Source organism: Haliaeetus albicilla, chromosome 2, assembly GCF_947461875.1.
Source record: "Haliaeetus albicilla chromosome 2, bHalAlb1.1, whole genome shotgun sequence".
Lineage (NCBI taxonomy): Eukaryota > Metazoa > Chordata > Aves > Accipitriformes > Accipitridae > Haliaeetus > Haliaeetus albicilla.
In genome coordinates, this window is record NC_091484.1 from 46,642,543 (window position 1) to 46,664,480 (window position 21,938).

Below are 21,938 nucleotides of genomic sequence, written 5' to 3' on the forward strand. Positions count from 1 at the left end.
TTGGGAGAATTAGTAGAGAGCTGACAATTAATAACAAATTCCAGTATTTTACAGCATTTATCTTCTAGAGTATATTTGTCATTATGCTTCCACAGCTTATCTGTGACAATCAAGTTGCATGTAGCTTTTTCATCATAATGGTGTAAATTTGGCAGATGTTTGACAATAGTTCCTAGGCTTGTGCCTGCAGACTGCAAGTCTTCATCGAAGTCACTAGGTCTGAGAGGATTTAGTTGCTGAGAACAGATGAGATTGGTGCATGGAATGTAGTCATACTGGAAGAATTTGTAATACCTTATGCCACCAATGACATTACCTCTGTGCTCTCTCAGATGAGGAGGCTGCTTATTATTAGGGTAAAGATATTCACATTATTTGAGGCTTACACATTTTGTCACACACCATAATGGAGACTGTAGTCAAACCAGTGCTTTAACTCTTCCTCTTGGCATTATCTTTTGCTGTTTTTTTTTTAAAGGCTTTCAAGAAGCAATAATCCTAAATACTGTGCATGGAAACGATAAACTGCTTGTTGTGACTTTACTTTGAACAAGTTCTCCTGCAGAGTATCATATTTAAGTAAATTGCCATCAAGTACAGCGAGCAACACAATCATTCACATTCAGACAGAGCCTTTTGATCATATTCTACAATGCAATCAAGAATCACATGAGAATTCAAGTACACACCAGCCTCATTCAATGCTAGCTAGGTGAGAGAAAAAGGAGGATTAATTTTGGATGTCAACTAATTGGCTGATGCATTAGCATATAGAAACTTGCACTAGGTATATGTAATAACTGTATATAATTGTAAACGGCTCATGTTCACAGTGCTCTGCAAATGTATGGTTATTCACAGCTGAAAGATTATTAACATTGTTTCATGTGGGTAGAGCACACCCCCCACCTTCCATTTTTCTCAGATCAGAAAAAGTTTTGGAGCTTTTTATCCACAAGGCACATTAAAGTCAGCAATTGGGAATTGCTAACTGATGGGTTAATTGGGGAAACATAGAGACTCTATTGAACCTCAGCCAATAATTTAGCTCATAGATTTAAGCAGGGCAACAGATGTGGAGGTGGAACCTCTGAAGGAACACATGGCACTGGCAGGGCACTGTCTCTGCCCCTGTTTAAATTACAAGTGGAACAGCAATATGGCAAGGAGGTGAGAACTGAAGCTGTCTAAAAATATCCCTTGGTTGAAAAAAAATGTGCACATTGGAAAAGAATATTTCTCAGAGAAAATATTCATCCTGAATTCACACAGACATAGGAACAGCCTGAGGTTAAAACTTGACCACTGTTAATGCCACTCATTGGCAAATAGCTTTGTACGCTCCTCTATGAAGTCCCTTCTTCAAGTGCTTTCTCTGAACTCTCCTGGAAGGAATTTCTCTTCTTTCTTCAAAACCCAATCTCCAACTTGCCTTTTTTGAGTTTAGTTACTGGAAATAGCCACTAATGCTGCATCTTCTGTTGTGCAGGCTATAGATGAAATCCTGAACTAATGAGAGTCACTAGTAGGACTCCTATCAACTCCCACAGCTGGTAGAGTTTGGACAGCATGAAGCATTGATAAATATTCTAGTGCAAGGAAATATTATTGCTGGGGTCTATTCTCCCATCTTTTCCTTAATCTTGGATACTGTTTGTGCCAGTTTGGGAATATGTGCTTTGAGTTCCATCCTTCAGGGGATGGGAAGGCAGCTTTTACCATCCTGAATCATACCTGAAAAGGAACAGAAATGAAGAATATATTTCATAAAGTACTCTTCCTTCCACTAGGCAGTGAAATAAAGTTTGTAAAGGAAACTGTCCATCTAAGAAGCCTGGGCTGAAGTGCATCATCCCCTGAAATCTGCTGGTACAGCCAGTTGCTGTGAGTTGGTGAGTTACCTGAAATAGACACATATCCACCATTGGTTTCCTCACTAGTTCTTTGCTTGTTGGTGTACTTGTTCTATTTAAAACTTGTTACAGTGGAATATGCCTAGAGGGACAAGTAATCATGAAAAACACCACAAACTTGATTTGCCACTTCCCCTCTTGTTGAAAGAAGGAGAAACTGAGGTGGAGTGAACCTCCCCTGCTAGCCTGGCTCTTGTTTTCCATCCCTAGATGAGACTGGCCACACTAAGTCTGGGTATAAAGGGGACAACTTCTTAAAAGTGGTTCCAGAACTCCTTCCTAGCAATGCATAATTAGCTCTTGCTGTGGGGATAGCAATGACTCCACTTTTGCAGAACCCGTATATAATCATCTTTTAGGATGATTGTACATCTCTTTACCATTTAGCAATGAGAAGCATGGTGTGGAAAGATTTTCCAGTTTTCCAGTAGTTTAAATCTCTAGCTCAGCTTGGGGTTCTTCTTGGCTTTACTTTATTATGTTTGATATGGGCATTTGGGGGCAGGCAAGGAATGAAGGGGACTGTGTTCAGGCTGCAGTCAGATAGGCAGTTCTGGTTGCAGCTGTGCTTGGTCACACACTACCTCTTTCTGTTCATCTTTGTCCACTTCCCTCAGTCCTTATGCTGTTCACGTTTGCTTCTTTACTCTCTCCCTGTGCTTGGAGGACGCAAAAAAAGACTGGGGTTAAAAAAATTAATGGATCAAAAGTGTCCAAGTGAATCACTATTTTTTTTTACAGCTACATCAGAGAGACTATATACACAGCTGTGCAGGTAGAATTTAGGGAGCAATAACCTCTGGGGAAGGCAAGGAAGAGAAGCTGGGCATAGGCTCAGTAACACCTGTAGTAGCACGCTTGACTACAGCTTCATTTCCAGCCTCTGGTTCAGCAGTTTATAGCAGGCACATCACATCTACACACTGGCAGTGGATATATTCTTGTTGACATCAGGGGGAGGAGGAGCTGATCTGTGAATGATGCTGACTTCAGATTAAGCCCTGTTCTTGAAAGCTAGGGCAAACCAACTGTTTTCTTGGAAATAAATGCAAATGTGAATTTATCTGAGATTTCAAGATTTGTCAATGATGAGAACTTGTGAACCAACAGAAAGGCATGTTTCACATCAGAACTGAAGTGTGTATGTGTGTGTGTACGTATATATGACAGCTTAAGGAAAAGGGACATAATTGTGCTTCCTATTGGGTGATGGAGACAAAGATTTTTGTTGTTCTGTTACCTTATTCTCTGGCAATTTTAAATGTTGACACCCCTGATGTGTGCTTGTCTCCCATCCTTCATGCTTACATTTAATTCTGAGATTGGATAAGTTTGAAATTTTTGGCACCTTTCCTTGATTGTTCTTGGAAGTTTTTACCAATTTTTAGTTAAACATTTTGTTCCTTCTTTCCAAAAGCAGCTCCATTTTCTTTTTAACTGCTACTTAATTTTTTAAACTTGAACTCTATCCCTGTCTTTCTGTTGTGATGAAAAAGCCTATTTATTTCTTCTGAACTGAATGTCACCTAAAGCATATCAGTTATGAACAGTCTATTTATCCTGCTCCTGCTATTGGTGAGCATCCCAAATGCTTTGTGGTTTTGCTGCCTGCTTTTCCTTGTGAGGAAAATGAATCACAAAAGCTATCAAAAGAGATACCTAGGAAGATCTATAAAACACCTGAACTCAGTACATGTCTAGCACATTCAGAGTCTGTCATCTGCAGGTAAGAGCAGTGACCTGGCTTTAAAGACTTAACCATAAGATACCTGTCTAAAGACAGTACAAAATCTGTGGCAAAGAAAGAAGCCAAACACAGCTCAGTGCAGTGCTTGAGACACCTATCTGGAGACAAGGTGGTGCAGCTTTGACCCCACTTTGCAAAAGGTGGTTTGGATGCAACCTCTTGCATGCAGATGCTCTTTAGGTACACAATGGGCATCCTTTGTATTGGCAGCTGATCTGTGACACCAGCATGGGCTTTTCTCTGTCTATAGAAGGCAAAAAAAAATCTGGGTATGCTAGGGCCAGAGCAGATGACTGGGTGCATTTTAAAGTGGTAGAATTTGCTGCTGAAAATACTAGAAATATCTGCTATCTCTCTTTCTACAGCCTCCCTGGGAAAGGGTTCAACATCCCAGATGTCAAGTATTAGACTTCTGTCTTTCTTAGAACTTACTTTTTCAAGGAACCCGGGTTCAGTGGTGTTTCCCCAAAGGGTAGCACTAGCTAGGGTAAAGCCTTGGATTCTCTGTAGAGTCAGAATTTAGTTGCCTGGATCTATACAAAAGAAACTTCAAGAAATGCATGAGATTTCTTAACTTTCCTTGCTTCTGCTTAGTTTGGTTTCACTTGGTTTTGGAAATGTTTTCCTGAAGAGTTGTATTTGCATTACTGTGGCTTAAATGCAGCCACATTTTGATCATTAACCCTATTCTGAACCTCTGTAAGCATCTTGAATATCAAAGAAACCTGCCCAAATATACTTAATTTAGAACATATAGAAGAATCACCATTTCAATAAATAAGACAGCTTACACTGACATGAAAGAGACTATTCATCCTAGTGGGTGTTTCAATTGCTTGGCACTAGCACCATTACTTTAGAGTGTCTACCATGCACTGCGGATACTTTTCCTCAATTCCTCGCATAGAAGGAATATGTTATAACCTAGTTCTGGTGAGTAGTTAAGGAACATGAATAGTTTCTCCCTGCAGTTCCTTTCTCTCTGCGGTCTCAGTCCTAGCTTCAGAGGCAGATGGAGGCATAGAAAGAATGACTAAAACCCTCTTCAGGTCTAAGAGACTACATGAGATGGCAGAAACAAACAGCACTTTGCTGAGCAGGGCCCCAGAATTCATATGAGATGGAGTATACGGAGAATCCTAAATAGACACTGGAATGGGGGGGTCTTCCTTCCCTTCCCTTCCCTTCCCTTCCCTTCCCTTCCCTTCCCTTCCCTTCCCTTCCCTTCCCTTCCCTTCCCTTCCCTTCCCTTCCCGGAGAGGAATATGGATGTGTGCCTCAGTAAGAAGTGGAGCATGGACCTTTCACACTTTGCATAACCAGATGGAGCAGAGAGTGAAAGAGATTAAAACCTCCCCAGAGCAAGGCAGTGCCCTTAGGAAGGCAAGAATGTAGGGCTGACAGCTATCAGCCCTCATAAATCCCCTCTTCGTTAACTGTTGAACCCTGGCATCCTCCAAGTTTTCTCTCACATGCCCTTCAGCCTTAATCCTCCCTGCCGTGGCCTGGTTTGCCACAAGTTCTCTTCATGTCCCATTTATCCTGCTTGCTCTGTGCTGCCAGTGCTCCTCCTTTCAGCTTTTAACTTGCTGAAGAGCAGTCATGTGCATAATTTATTTTCCTTTCATCCTCTGAGTTTTTGCTGGGTTTAGATTATTTTACTGTTGTAACTAATGCCTTCTATTGTTCAGATTTCTCACAATACTCAACCATTCAAACAGACCCTGAATAGGTAGCAACAGTAAGCACTGTGTATTAGCTATCCCTCTGAGATGTGCAGGACCCGTGGAGGCAAACAGACCACAGGTTGTTGCCTACTCAGTTTATATAGGCACAAGGTAAGCCTCCCAACTCCATAGCAAGACACAATTTTTCTGGAATACCATTTTCTATTTCTTTCCCCAAGAAACCTGCAGGACCAAGACACTAAATAACATAAGCAGTGGGTGACCTCAAATGTTTTCAGGGTAGTCAGTATGACTCTTCTCTCACTTCCCTTAGCCTGAGAAGAAATTGAGAGGTGATGTGGTGTACGAGCTTCCTGTTACTAATTCCTTTCTTTAAATGCCTGCAGACCCCATCTCACGACTCTTTTCAGTTCACACCGATGATCAGAGATGGATGTTAAAACTCCAACAGAAACAGAAATAATCTCCTAACTCTGGAGCAGTGCTGTAATATCCCTAGTCAAAGTTCTGCATTGTTTTCTTTGTGGTATGGAAAATTTCTTGGAGAGGAAAAAGCCAAGCATGCACTGAAGAGTTCACTTGAAACATTTATCTTCCAAATCTAGGGTATCACTGGTGGTCAGCTGTGATATTATACATAAATCTACTGCAGATGAAACTGAGAAAAGCCTTTTCAATATTATTTTCAGCTAAAGTGTTGACAGAAAACATTATGAATGCAATAAACAGAAAGAGAGGGAAATGCAAGCTTATACAGCAAGGCAGATTTACATTTTCCCCAGCTCTTTGCCAGCTAACAAAAGTAGGTCTCCGACTCTGGGGTCCACTTTTATTGGAGGTTACAGCAGCAACCTCGCTTGTGCATCTGGCTAAATTTGGAGGTTGCAATAACCTTCCTTTCCCCCTTGATACTAGAGATGCTAGAAACATTCTGGAGACTCACTTTAAGCAAAGGAATCCCTCAAATGAAACAGGTGTTGAAGATGAATCATTTTACTTGACAGCTTATATCCCTATAGCCCTGACTGGAAAAGCTGTATCCAACTGAAGAATAATAAAATTTTACATTCTTTTTATCGTATTATTTCATTGATCAGTCTTGTAGGATTATTAGTTAGCAAATCCTAATGCTTCCCTATCAAATGAGGATGTTGTGAGAAAATATTTTCTGTTTATTTTTAGACAGTGAAAATCCGGATTAAAACGCTGTTCCTTTCTTTAAAGTTCTCATCTCTTCACTCCATCTCTGACCTTTCTCAAAAGCCCATCTCCTTGGTCTGTTCAGAGCTGCTGCCAATGCTTTAATCTCTCAGTACTGTAAATACATACCCAGAGTAGAAGGCTGCAATTTCCTTTGACTTTAAAGTCACACTCCAGCTGTTTACCAAAAGAAGCTTAGTGGCTCTAAGGCAGACCAGCTAAGGAAAGATCATGGTCTCACCCTGTGAGGGTATCCAGTAGGGTATCCAGCAATGAAGGACAAATGTGCTTCTGAGCACCTGAACAGCTCTCACCTCAGCATGTGAGGAGTCCAGGCACTGAGCTGGGAATACAGGGAAAACCAAGATGAGTCCTGATGGAGAAGCTGGATAGGAGCATCATTACTACTGCTGATCCCCCTCCATCTCTGCATCATGTAACTGATGTGAGGGAGTATAGCCTGAAGCACAAAAAGATGGCACAAACAGACAAGCTGTGTTTGATCATAAAGAACAGTGTGACGAAGTGGCCACCAGCATCTAAAGCCTAAATGTGAGCTAGGCACATGTGTATTTAAGAGCGTTGCAAACTTCTCACAGGATTTCTTTCCATAGTGCTGCTGAAGAAGCCAATGCTTTTTTAACTAGCCAAGGGGTGTGACCTTCCATGAGATCCCACCCAAAATTGCTTTCATTTGGCCTGTGCCATGAGCCTGGCAACTCTGTGTTGTGTGGCGGAGCAGCAAAGGCTTTGATCCACTGCTTGCATGGGAAAGAATTTGAATGCATTGAACTCTTTGTAGAAATAAAGTTTTCTTGGACCAGCCCAAAGGTTTGCTGGGCATAGCTCCTTCCCAGGGGGTTTTCTCTGATGTGAACCAGAACCACCCCAGCTCTAGCTCTAATAACCTAGTATATTTTACTTCCTTCTGCACTTTGACTTTTAAAACAATCACCTTTTTAGGTCCCAAAGCTGCAGTTGTACCCCTGCTCACTAACCCATGGAGCAGCTTCAATAGATGAGGTATCCTTGAGGAAGAGCTGATCATACTATTGCCCCCTGGGGAATTTTTAATCTGGAAAAACTTTAAATACTAGTTTTGAAGCTCTTCTGCTGGGTTGGCTTTGTAGGGTGCTGAGACCATCTCACAGATACCTTAACTACTGCTACAAGTATTCATGCCAATTCTGACCTGTTGTCAGCTACAGTGTCGTAGCAAAAAAAGGTAGTCTTCATACAAGAAAACACAGAAGAAATACATAAAACAGATTTGTGAATGTGGGATAGATGCAGTATGGAAACTACAAACTTCATCAGCTATTCATTGTGTTTTGAGGTGTCTTATATAAGGAATATAACTCATGAAATGGACTCAAGACATTGTGGCTGACTTTGAAACTTTAATTTAATTTTTTTTTAATTTAACTTTAATCTTTTTAAAGATTAAAGGCTACTTTCAATTTGTTCTTTCTTTCTTTTGAAGGGGTTGAGGGACCTCCAGGGATTCTTCTAAAAATACAGAGAGCGTCAGAATCACTAAATTAAGGCAACTTCTACTACGGTGAAGTGAAAGTATCAGCAGAAAGGATTGTTCCAGCTTCTACAATAAGTAGGGGTCTGGTGAGGTATAGGATAGAGTTTCTCTAAAGCTCTGGAACTTGCATTTGGAACTAAACTTTGATTGGAAAAGAAATCAAAGAATTAATCAACATTGTTTTCCTGTAACAAAGGTAGTCCAAAAATTTGAGATGTCTTTGTCAATGTTTAACCTCACAACAATATTTTAGTATTTTCAGAGGGGCTGGGGGAGGCTGGAGGCAGATGGGGAAAGAAGTGGGTTTGGCTCTTAGGTTTTCATGTGATTCAGATGAAAAAGAACCTGGACCATTTAGCTGTAAAATATAAAATCTATTTCTTCCTTTTACCGTGTGGCACACATCCCAGGCTGCTTAGAAGGTGTGTGAAGGGAGTACAGATAGTGAAGAGAGGTCAGGAAAGGCATCTAAAGGGATGGAAGCTGTCAAATGAACAAATTACATGTATTTTCCTCTATGCAGTATGTGCATAGCCTAAGAAACCAAGAAAAGAAAGAAAATCTTCCAGCATGCTTTGTTTCTCATATCTGGCTTCAAAGCCAGATTCAAATGTTGGCCAAAAAAAGTACATAAATTCTGGGGCCTGTTCAATGGGAGGTAGTGATCCTTTTCAAATTCATAACTTCATAACAGAAAACCATCACTTATGGAATGCACTCCATTTGGTGAAAAACATTCTTTCCAGCTCTATTGAAAAAAAGAAAACTCAAAGAGAGAGAGCTAAGCCACGTTGTACTAACATACATAGATGAAGCCATACCAGAAGTGGAACTAACAGCAGCTTCATAGCTAAGGGGTAACATACTAACCAAGGTTATCTTGATTTGGGTTATTGCTTGGGTAGTGTGTCTTGATGGATTTGCATAAGTAAATTTAAAATATTGTGTTATATTTATTTTGGAAACCCTTGTTGAAGATAATTAATTTCTCTAAAAGGAGTGCATTTTTGGAACTATTGTTTTCATCAGATAAGGTTTTTCTTGGCTAAACCAGTGTAACACAATAAGCATGGTCACAATGACTACCACTACCTAACCTGGTTAACACAATTGCCTCTGTATTTATTTAATTATTATTGCTACTTTATGGACTTTTCATTAACGGTAGCAGTGAGAAAAATCACCACCCTGTTGCCAGGGTCAACAGTCATTTATGAGAACTTGGTCAGCTTCTGTGAGGTAGTGCTTGGCACACATTTAAGAGCATTTTCCCCCTGTAGTTATCCTCATTTTTTGACATTTCCATTGCAGTTTTCTTCTAAAAAAAACTATTCTGATTGGGTATCACTTATATCAGAAAGTAGCCTGAAATGGAAAGTTTTAAAAAGGTGTGTGAAATGCAGGTTAGTCAACTGTGCCATGAAGATGGACCAAAAGTTAGCTATAGGAAAAGGTATGAAGAATTCACAAGTCTTTCCAGCCAGCTCACACATGTTCAAGAAACATAAATCCCTTTGTAATTTTGGAATGTTTCACTTCATTGAAAAAATGGATTAGAGACTGGATTAAAAAATGCAATGCCGAAGTGTGAAGTCACGGCCTCTGTGCTGATGCCTATTTACTGAAAGGTCCATTGGGACCATAAGACTGTCATTCTTCACACCTGCCCGCCTCTGAATGGCCTCACGTGTACTTGGTGACATGCTAAACCGCCAGGAGCACTTGAGCAAAGAGATCTCTTCATGGTCTAGACACATCACGCTCACCCCTCGGCTGAAGCTTGCCGCATCTAGCTGCACACCCCAAGAGTGTGGCTGGACACTCCTAGGGCTGGTGCATGCATTTACTGAAGTCTAACTTCAGGGAAGCCAGGATTTTCCCTGGAGGAAAATCATCATCAGACTTTACATTCAGTGGAGCTAAAATACTATATACAGCTAAGAATCAGCTCCCCTATTGTTTCAATTCCATGATGGTACATAGATTCATAGCTGTGGTATGTACAGAGCTAGAGATAGACATATATGGTGCATTATAGTACTCTATGCTCATATAATTTGGCATTTAGATGGGTAGCTAACCTAAATACAGCCATGGTAGTTTGGCAGATATCCATTTAATCTAATTTATCCTAAAATATAATTCTGCTTTTTAAAATGACTTCATTAAAGTAGCATCTTCTGACTCAACAAGCTCATCTTCTATGGGTACTTGGTGGCTTAGCTGCTTACTTTAACAACTGAAGTTCATTTTTGTCAATCATGCTTTTGACAGTCCTGCACTCTGAGGAAGAAATGGTTTTGTAGAAGTAGCATTCTGGGAACATCTCTGCAGCTCAGTAATTTCCAGGTTAATTCACAAGTGGTTGGAAACCCCTCCACACACCTGCAGGTTTAGCTTCTTTGCATGGTTTTTTTTGCATGTTTTTTTTTGCATGTGGATCGTATGTAGGAGAAAAGCCAATTCAGAACAAAAAATGCTGTGATTAATTACTCACACAAGTAAATTGCTCACACTCTTGCCCTCTTCAATGGCATTTTCATTTGAGAAACTACTCCCCGGAGGGAATGAAGTGATCACAATCTAGTCTTTGGCTAAAACACCTATAGGGCTGCATTCTGCTCTGCTCTGAGCACCATGAACAGCATTTTAAACAATCCTCAAAGGAGTGGAGAATGCTGCTCTGTAACTCATAGGTGTGCTTGCAACAAGTGACAATGGTAAATAACTTCTGAGCAAAACTGTGCTTCAAACTCAATGAGCATTCACCCCATCCCTGCAGAACAGTAGAAATTGGTTCAATAATCAGAAAGGATAAAGACAATAACCTGTCTTCTTTTAAAGCAGTGAACATTTTCCAGGACACCTCTGTGAGTTACCATTCTGTTATCCCTCAACTCTCCCCTGACCTCACAGTATGCTTTACATTCCCATCTTTATTTTGCATTTTCAAAACTATTTCAAAACAATTTCAGTTGAGAAATAACATTTGACCAAATGTAAAGTGGCTGAAGTCTGCTCTTCACATTTACTGCAATCGAACACTGAAGCCATCCTAAATATATTTTGGGGCAAAATGGTGCACAGAGATATAAACAAGCAAAAGCACAAATTGAGCTTATATGGGAATATTTTGTCATGGAGGGCACACTCTAATTAGATCAGATGAAGAAAGCAGATGGAAAAGTGGGCCAATAATGATGCTAATAGTGCAACTGAATGTATAATCCAAGAGACAGCATGACAGAAATAGACCAAGAGGCAGATGCATATATAGAAATGCAAGAAGCACCGTTGTTCAGCCAGGTTTGTTACATTCCCATGGAGACTCGTGTTTCACATGCTAAGAGCCACTACTCACTCCTCTCCTACACACATCAAAAACAGTCACTTATTACAGACACACATACAAACAGCAAATCAAGCACCTTTGGAAATAAGTCAAGCATATTAATATGTCAGTGATAGCTGTCTTCAGTAGTGCATTTTTGTTTCAATAATAAATCCCTGTGGGAGAGAGAGGCTTCCTCAGAGTGTGGTCATTTAATGTCTGAGTCCTCTGGAGGTCTTATTCACAGCTGACTGTAATAACTAGAGAATTATTTCTATTTCAGTAGGTTTTGGTCAGGCTTCTGACATACTGCATACATGAACAATAATTCTAATTAAAACCCTTGAACATTAATTCTAACTAAAACTTTGCTCTTTTAAAACCTATTTTGAGGCAAGCTACCCCATGGAATGTAATGGAGCTGTTTGGGTAGGAATGTCCCAAACCTCATACAAGATCTAAGGGATTTCTGTCAATCATAGTAGAAGCACTCAAGAACTGCATGTATGCAGAGAGGATGGGATGATGTGCTCTACCAGTACTGCAGAAGGCAGCAGTTTGAATAAGCTCCTTTTTCAGATGCTTTCATTCTGCTCTGCTTGACTGGCTTGCCTTGCCTGTGTGTTGCCACACACCGTTTTGAAGATCAGTTTACATAGCTGCTTTCTTCCTGTTCCTTATTATTGTTCACACTATTTTTCATCAGCTTTGAGGCAAGTCTCTCCTACTTGGCATTAATTGAATAAAAAGAGTTCTTTAAGGATCTAAGTCTCTATCCAAACTTGGAACAAACTATGAGTTGGGAGATAGAATAATTAGTACCTTCTGCAACTACAGAAATGGTAGCAAAGGACAAAGCTGCCCTGATAGAAACAGAGATTTTGGACTCAGGTTCTTTTAACTGCTATTTCACTGTCTAAGCAAATGTTTGATTGTTCGTTTCTGGTGTATATCAAAACAGAATAGAAGTAAGAAAAAATAACTTCTGTTCTAGGACTGTTTAGGTTGACAGAAGATTTTTCTATGAGCAGGTTTTTTTTGTAGGTAAAATACGCACAGATGAGCTCTTCAACTTATATTCACAAGGTCTTGTTATTGCTTTAAGCCCCAATTTGCATTAGCTATTATTGGTGCCAGGCATCTAGAGAGAAAATGCAACTTTCCCTTCATGATTATTATAGAGGCAGGATGACAGACTAGGAGCAAACCACTCCACCTCTGTTCCCACAGAGGTTCTGGGTTTTTGGAGGAATAACTTTGGAGCAGCTAACATAGACATCCACAGTGGAAAAAGAAACATACTCATAAACCCAAAAAACAGGGCAGCTCTCCTAGTCTCAACGGGTGGTAGCAGGAGGTGGCTCTAAAAGGAAGTCAAATGCTTTAGTTCATTGCAAGAAGTCTTTTAACTTCATGCTAAACTGGGATGGAGGCATATACCTAACTGCAGAGCTGCAGGGCTCTACATTTAGAACAATCTTTGATGAAAGGAAACCGAATCCCGAGCTCATTGAAGTCAATGGCAACTTTCCCATTGACTTCAATGGGAATAGGAGGTAGTCCACAGTCATTAGAGAATTGCTAAGGAGCTATATTTATTTAAATCCAGATATGACAAACTTCTGTTTGTGATGGCTTCTCATAGAAGAGCTGACTTTGGTATTTCCATTCTAGCAAAAGTATTAGACAGCTAGTCTACTTAGCTCAAAATGTGCTTAAGTCATTAAAAAAAAACAGGATACCACACCCAGTTTTTAAAGTACAGATTCTTAATGAAGCCACTCTTGAAGGAACTCGGACTGATTTTCATGGAGACTACTGGTTGCCAGAAAGCACAGGCATGAATCTAGAGAGGTTTTTGTTGAAAAATGTGTAATATTTAAGAACCTGAACACAATAGTTTGTTGTTGCTGTTTTCACACAACCCTGTTGCTGCTTTGTTGCTGCTGGCTTTGAAAGGTGCATGTAAACAATGGGAAAAGATTCACAACTTCCAATTAAGAGACTTTCATTAAGATTAAAAGCGGCAGAATTTCAGCATTCAGGGTCCCTGAAAGGATGGACAGCCTAGTCCCTCTCTCACAGGCAGTAGAAAGCACAGCATGTGCTGTAGTTTGCCTAGAATGCCCATTTCTAGTTTGACACATAAGCAGCCTAGTGGCAAACCACCCTCGGTGATGACATGATAAAGAGTCCATAGAGTCCGTAAAAAGTTCACTAGATAGTAAAGCTCTTGAAAAAGTGGGACTGCTTCCTGAAAAAATGTCATGAGGACTTATATGCAACCCATAGAAATAGGTCCTTTCTGGGTTTCAGGGTTTTTTTTTGTGAGCTTTTAAATTTCTCATACATTTCCCCAGCCAAAGTATAGATTAAAGTAATTTCAGTACTGCAATTTGAGGGATGCCATAACATTAAATTACACCCACTTAAATAATTACATCTCTTTAGCTACAAATAATAAAATAAACGTATCATGTTTAGTGTGTGTACTTTGCATGCAGTGGTATAGCAGTTTACATGCAGAGCCTTTCCCAAAGTTGCAGAGCCTTTCCCAAAGTAGCAGAGCGAAAAAAGTCCTTCTGGAAATCTTTACCATTACACTAACATATTTGATTGTGGGAAACAATAATTCAAATGAGGCAAAGGTTATGGTAGAAAAATAAATGAAATCAAATGGGAATAAAAGCTGTAGCTAGAAGGACAAGTTTCAATCAGTGTACTTTATTCTCTTTCTTACCCTCAATTAATTGTTAAGAGGAACACGACTGTTAAATTATATCTTCTGTTGGCTTTATGAACTTCTCGTTGCATACTTGCCTTCTCAGAGCATATACAGCTAGTAGAACTTTTATTTTTAGTATCTTTATTCAAGTGGGCTATAACATACACAGAAAATGTGTGAGACAACGGGGAAGCAGATGCTATAGCAGGGGGTAAGAAAGAGAATAATTCTGCAGACAAGAAACTCTAACTCTACAACAGGCAGTGAGGACTTTTCCTCACATTTTATTATTTGGCCCAGGGAAAGGGAAGATTATCTTTAGTCTTTTAAGAGCTAACCTAACCAAAACACCATCAGGAATCCCACCTGTTGCTATTTTAATACACAGCAGAGGATATATTTGTCCCTGGCCCTCGTGGGCATGCAGTTCATGGAAGATGCCAGCTGTAGTTGCCTTTACCTCAGAAGCCAGGGCTCTCCTGTCCAGCTAGCTATTGCTCATGCTTTGTGAGTTGCAGCCTGCCCAGAAGGTGGTTATGCACATCTTCACAAAGAACTCTCCTGCTCCTCTCTGGCTGCTCCATGCCTGGCTGCTTTATAAAATATATTTGAAGATACATCAGAAAAGAAAAGAAAGAGTAAACTGGTATGGTGGTAATCGTTTGGTCCTTGGGGGCAGTTCACTCTCCTTGCATATAGCAATGTTAGACATACATTACAGGCTAAATGCAGCTCTGAATTTGGATCTGAATTCCAATCAGGGTAAAATCTAGTTTACATAAATATTTGTGCTTGGCTCATTTTAGAGATAGTGTGCTGAAATTTAGGAGGAAAACTTGAGTCCATTTTGTCAAAACTGCCTTTGGCTTTTGCCATTCCAGTCCTGAATGACACCGTTTTAGGACCCACAGCCCCAGGCAACTGACCCAAATCTAAGCCATCCACGGGCCCATTCTGCCAGATTTTCTCCAAGCACACCTCCAGAATTAGGTCATGCACAACACCAGCTGGAGCAACGTGCTTGTGCCTTTTCTCCCATGTTTAGATCAGCAAGGCTTTGAGAGAAAGACACAGCTTTGGTCCTTGCCTGGAGGGGGATAACAACTCAAAGCAGCCACGAGGGAGCTGGGGGCACTGAAAACAGCTTCAACTTACATGTTAGTTAAATGCATGCTAGTTAAATATCCATTGGGAGAGTGAGAGAGAGAGCAGGCATGACTGTGTAGCTCGGCAGTTAGACAATGCCCCAGGAGGTTGGGGTGCAGTCCCACAGCAAGCAGGGTATGGCTATTAACAGCAGCTGTGAAGCTGACAGGACTATCGGATGCGATCAGCAGCTGACAGGGTACTGGGGAGTATATTTCATCCTGGGAATAACCACATGGCCATGTTTCCAAAACCAAGTGAAAAAACAGTAACAACAAAAAAAGGCCAAATATTTCCCTTTGTCCCCCTTCCCCAAGGTTTTAATCTCATGGGATTGAAAAAGAAAAGATAAAATGATTTGTTCTGAAGAAGAATGAAAGCAGTATTTGAAAAGCTGGCTTCTCCTGTCTCCTGAACTCTGCCCAGCTCTGCTCAGTGTCCCAGAGATTAGGGTTCTCTGCAGGAATGGGAGTGACTGGGCAGGAGAAGAATGGACATGTCACAGACTGGGAATGAACATGTCTAAAATTGCCAGTGGCACGTCTTCCTGGGAAAATGGTAGAATGCTTAAACTGTGGATACAGAGGAGAGGGAAGGTGCCTCATCACAAAAGCACCCCTTGGTGGGGCATGAGCAAGGTGACATCCTCTGAAAATGCCTACCATGAGGATCATAAGGGAGCTCGGGCACGAGAGGAGCCCAGGAGCTGGCAACCAGCAGGGCCTAGGCAGTGTTGATGCTCACAGCACTAGGAAGCAGCCCAGCAGCATGTCTGGGAATGCCAGCGGACACTGACGACTGGATTGAAGCCAGGCCTTTGAAAGCCTAGCACGCATGTTTTGTGACCAACTAAAACATCATCTCAAAGCAAGAACTTAAAAAAAAATAATGTTGCAAATGCCTATAGTATAGTTTCTATACCTGTTTCTACAGGTAGCATTCCTCAATAACCATCATTAGTTACCTTTTTAGGATTGTGAATTCAGTCAGCCTAATACCATTACATCTATTGTAAAAAAGCATCTTGGATTTGTGTGATTACATAGGCACATACCAGACCTCACACTGGTTTGTCTGCTATAAGCCAGGGATATAGATACTAGATACATATATTATAGGCATGGACACAATTAAAAGAAGAAGCCTGAGGAAATATATCGTAGCATCAGAAAACATACTACATGTGTCTCAAATCTCATCTTTCTTGGGCAGTCAGTCTAGTATCCCTCACGTACACATTAAATTTGGTCTAAAAGCCTGCAAAGCAAAGAGATGTGCTGCTGCCAGCACTCTTGCCAGAGTCCCAGCCATGTTAGGTTTGCCTTACTCAAGGTACAATAACTCTCACAGGCTGCTGCCAGGAAGCCAGGCATCAGCACACTGCTATGGAGAATTTATATGGTTATTACTGCATGGAGAAGAAATGGGAGATCCAATGTGATCTGTGTGTCTGTTCCTCTCTGACATGTTTGTGTGACCTAGCACACCCCCTTTAGCAAAGGTTGTCCCACTTGTGAATTCAATCATGGAATTACACAATGTGAAGTGTAGTCCCTCCCTGGAGTATATTTATTTTCCTTTCAATTTCTAGACATAGTTCACACTGTCCTTAAAATTCCTTTCATAAAGACATGTGCATACCATGAGGAGGTGATACATGTTACATAGTTGGGATAATTCCTCCTATACCATGCCTTGCTGCTTCATTCTTTTTGAACCAAAGTTGGGTACATGAGAGTGGAGCTCATCAGACACTTTTTGCTGTGATCTTATTTTAAACTTTCCTCTGAGGTGCTCAGATACCAGTTGGTGTCCATACGACAGTTAATGATTCATTTTCAGGTACAACTGTGGAGTTTTCTCATCCTTTCCCACTCATCTCTGAGATTCACAGTGTGTGAGGCTGGGCTTAGACCTTCTGTAGGCTCTCACAGGGTTCTCTCCAGCAGCTTATTCTGATTCTGCAAGGGGATGAAGGATGTCCCAGACCTTTTGAATCATGTCTTAGTGCTCTACACTGTGAAGGTCCCATCACTGTGGATCCTGTGGGTACGTGGTGTGCAGTACCCATGCAGGTCTTACTCATTATGCTTGAAATATGCACATACTTGTTTCCAGCTTCTTGGTTGCTTATAGAGCATGTATTTTGAGCGTAACACCTCAGACTTCCTCAGAGAGCCTTACAGGAAGATGCACTTCAAAGTTACAGCTTAACAAGGGTTATTCCATGATGTGTACCACCCTGCTTCCTTCATGCATTCAAGAAGATGCTTAGACAACTGTATATGGGAGGATCAAACAAAATGTGTCTCGAAAAGGCATTAACACTGCTCAAAGGAACTCTAAGTAGGCAGAAAATAGAAGCATATTTGAGAAATCACCTTTTCAGCAAGAAGCAGTTCCTTCTGAAATTCCTGACTCAACTTGCAATGTGAGTTAGGGCTTTGCTTTACATTCATTTATGAGGGCTTGGTGCATACAGCCTATGCCCATTCTGACCTGTCCATTCATTGAAACCCTAAGATTAATATGGGGCATAAGGACTGGGCTGATGTTTCTTTGTTTGGTAATAAGAACCACAACCTTATGCTTATAAGCAGTGAGAGTCTTGAGATAACTTCCTTCCAAATCCCCTGAAGCCTCATCTGAAATGGTTCGGTTGTTATCCCTTACACAAGTGTAGTATTTATTAATATTTTGTGTTCTTTGAAATCTATATTCAAATCGCAACAGCCAACACATCTAGCAGGGTAAAGGAAAGGTCTAGTTGCTGTGCATGGATTTTTACACAACCCAAACAGTTCTCTGTTTTGTGAAGGTCATTGAAAAACACGGAGCAAGTAAGAAAAAAAAAACCGCACAAGGAAACTACAGGATATGATTCATAAAAATCCCATGTCTCTTCTATATGCTCATACAGTCATCTTTGAAAAAATAAATAAAAGTTTTTGTTCTTTAGCAATGTTCCAGTAAGTAATACACATGCCAGAGAACAAGCAAGAACTCAAAACAATGAGCTAAAATTAGAAGAGGCAGATTCAGCATCTAGTCACAAATACACACACATTTACTTTATAGTGTGAAGGCATCTGGAAGAAATATAGTCACATGGACTGTCTGGGTGCTAGTATTAGGACTGTAGCTCAGGAGATTCTTCCATCAGCTACAAGCTCTTTGTGGATCCTCAAACAACTCTTTTAAACCTATCTGTGAAAAGAGGCAACAACTGGCCTGCTTTTGTGGCTGTTGTGAGGATGAAACCCTAGATGTTTACAAGGTTCTTTGATTTTTGTGTTGAATGCCACTGAAATAAAATTATTTCTTCAATCCACTCCATTTTAAAAAGTGTTAAAAAAGTAATTCAGTTTAAGCCATTTTGCTTTCAGAGTAAGTCTACTTCCTACTAAAATGGAAGAGAAGGAAAGACATGGTGTGCACTAGTACTGACCGTTTGTCAGCACTTCAGTATTAATACTAATACATTTTTTTCTGGCGTTTTCTTCTCCTAACCTAAAAACAAATAAAATTCTGTGCAGCCGGATACTTGCTAGCCAAATCAATTCTCAGTAGACCTTATCAGCTCAATCAATAAACCGCTTGCATTCCCGTGGGAGACATGTTCAGCAACAGCAAGAAGCAGCAAGATCTACATAAGAGCCTGGGGAATCATGACTTGTGGCCAGGACCACTCCTTCCGTATTGTGCCATCAATCAGTAATCAAAGAAAGAGTTACTTACACCTACAGAGGAGGAAAGGACAGCAGTCATGAGTACATGCAAATTTTGACATTACAGAGAGGATTCAGGAGGAGCTATCTGATACCACTTTAGATTTACATCCCCAGTACAGATACAGGCTCTAAAGGAGGCAACATGAGCTATTGTAGGTAAATAAAGATGGAGAGGTTTTTCAGTATCCAATATTCCAAAAAATTCTGAAGTTTTCATTGCAAGGCAATATTACACTGTGATAAAGTTTCTCATGAAATGATTTGCTGGACATTTTAAAGGATAACTGAAGTCCACATATTAATTTTCAAAGTTTTCTGTTCTTTTTGCTGTTTACAGATGTTGTTGCAGCTGTCCTTAAACTACCTACTCAACTTTCAGTTATGAACCGAAACACCCACTGCAGGCAGGAGCTCGGAAGGAGCAGGGACTGGTTCCTTCCTGCTAAGGTGGCAGAGGCAGAACTGCTACACATCAGATCTAGTGACAGACAATACACATTTGCATTTTGGCTTACATCATAAGTATTTATGTATGATGATTTTGAAGCGAGGAGGGGAGGCGGCTGAGAACAAGATAAATCAATTGCAGAATTAATTTTGGTTTTGTTTCCTAAGAATCAGTTGTTATTTTTCCTGTGCATTTGGTAGCTAGAACAAGGAATCATCTAATTTATCCCTGCTCATAGACCAAATTAATTATAACAAGACTAGATTAATCATAGACTCTATATTAGATTAACTATAGATGTTCTAATAAGATTCTCAAGACCAGATAATCTAAAATACTGAGAAAATTGTTAGACCTTTACTGGTTGTGTTGCTCGACATAGCCGAAGTTGGAGAGCAGAATTTAGACAATGAAAGGCAAGAGAAGTTGAGAAGAAATTATTACAAATGACCACAGTTACGTTCATACTCTTTGTTACTGTGTAGAATCTGTGCATGTAGTTAGGCTGGGTCTCTCTCACAGCTAGGATCAGGTACTGTGAATATGGAAAGTCACTCTGTACTGATTTGAGGGAACACACATATTTGTAATGCATCCTTTTACCTTGACTGATTGATGGTTATTTTGTTTTGATAACACTTAACAACTTTAGCACAGACTAATATTTAATTAGATTAGACAGTTAAAGAACAATGCATTAAAATGCTATGATGATCTGAATGATGTAAAATGATGTTGCTTGTATGTAAAATATATCACAAGAGGTAATCCGGGATCTTACCAGCAATGGTCTATTTAGTTGTTAATAATCTATGAATACATTAATGTGGCAGTCATAACAGGCTGGGTATTTTTCAGTGATACGTGGACAGAGAAGTTCAGCCTGAAGCAGTATACAAGCAAAGAGTAGTAAATAAGCTAAAGTTTGCACAAAATCCTGGACCCATGCCCTTACTCAGCTTCTAGTAAAGTCGGAACTTCATTTTGGGTTTTCACTGATCCTGCTCCCTTTTATAGGCAAGCCCAGAAAAGGATGTAACAAGAATCCTGAAACTCTGTTTTCCAAGTCTCCAGGAGGCCTGTATGAATGAAGTACTGTACCCAGACCACTGTGATAGCAAAGGGAAAAATAAAACCCTTCTCTGTTAAAAAAAAAAAAAAAAAAAAGTATCTCAATAGCATGCTGAAACCATAATTTTAACATAATTCCCCCCTCATTTGGCAGGGAAAATAGGCAGAAATAAGGAAGAAGAGCAATGGCTCAATATGCACTCAGTCAGCTTTTATCTCACTATTTACTCTTTCTGACAAGGAGCCATCCAACTCTTGCTACCCCTTTCAAAGCTGCCAGTAGAAAGAAAGATTTTTCCTGGGAGGGAGGATCTCCAGGGGAAGCAATGAAAAAGCATGAGAGAAGGAATCTGGAAGAATTCACTCCCACCCACCTACAGGAGATTCCTAGAAGCATTGTTAGGTTGAAGGTTTCCAAAAACCCTCTCCACTTCTCAAAGGCAGGGTCATTTCTGTGGCAGGTTGATTTTAAAGCAGCAACGGTGTCTAGCTGGAACCTCTCACAAGGCTGGAATGTTAGAAGTAGTCCCAGGAGAGAGGGTCTAATGTACAAAATGCAGGTGAGGCAGCCAGAAAGACATGATGAATGCAATTTATCACAGGGCTCTGCAATTTATCACAATGGAATCACAGGAAACAAGCAAAGCAGAGAAGCAGATAGATAGACTGGATAGATTAAGCTCCTCTGGGCATGGAACTTCTTTGAAATATGCCAAGGAAATTACATGTTACATGTCCAAATTTTCAAACAATATTTCATTGATTGGAATGGAGCTATGGTTTTCTGGGGCTAGGGTCCTTTTCCCAAGAAAGGAAAAAGATGTGTTCTTCTGAAGAATGAAATAAAGCTAAAATTATAGGATGCTGTTTTGCTTCATTTTGGTTTTAATCCACCTCTGGAGCAGCTCTGGATAGGTGCCAGGAGGTAGGGATTTGCACGTGCAAATCAAGTGCCTGTACTTCCCAGGTACCCTTCTGCCGGCTCAGCTTTCAAGTTTAGGTGCATGAAGCTCCACACACAGGAGCAATTTCAGAGGCCTGAATCTGTGAGCTACTTTTGACGATGTGCAAGTGATCAAAGTGCGCTTGCAGCAAACACACTCCTTCCTCGCTCCCCAGCTTTTGTGGAGTGCCTTTCTCAAAACAGGTCTGTTGTTTCAGCATAACAACTCCGAGTTTTACAGCAGCAGGGCTGGCGCGATACCGTGGTCCAGAGTATTGCTGCAGTGTGCTGGATATTCCCCACCTCCCACAAAGAAGGGGCCTTACAGCTTTCAAAACAGCGCATGTACTATTTAAATTGTTTCACTGGGAGGAGAATTATGTGTTCTGCAATGCCTCAGGACAATGAGCCAAAGGAACTGTAGAATATGAGCTTGGTGTTAAAGCCGGAGCTCTGCAATG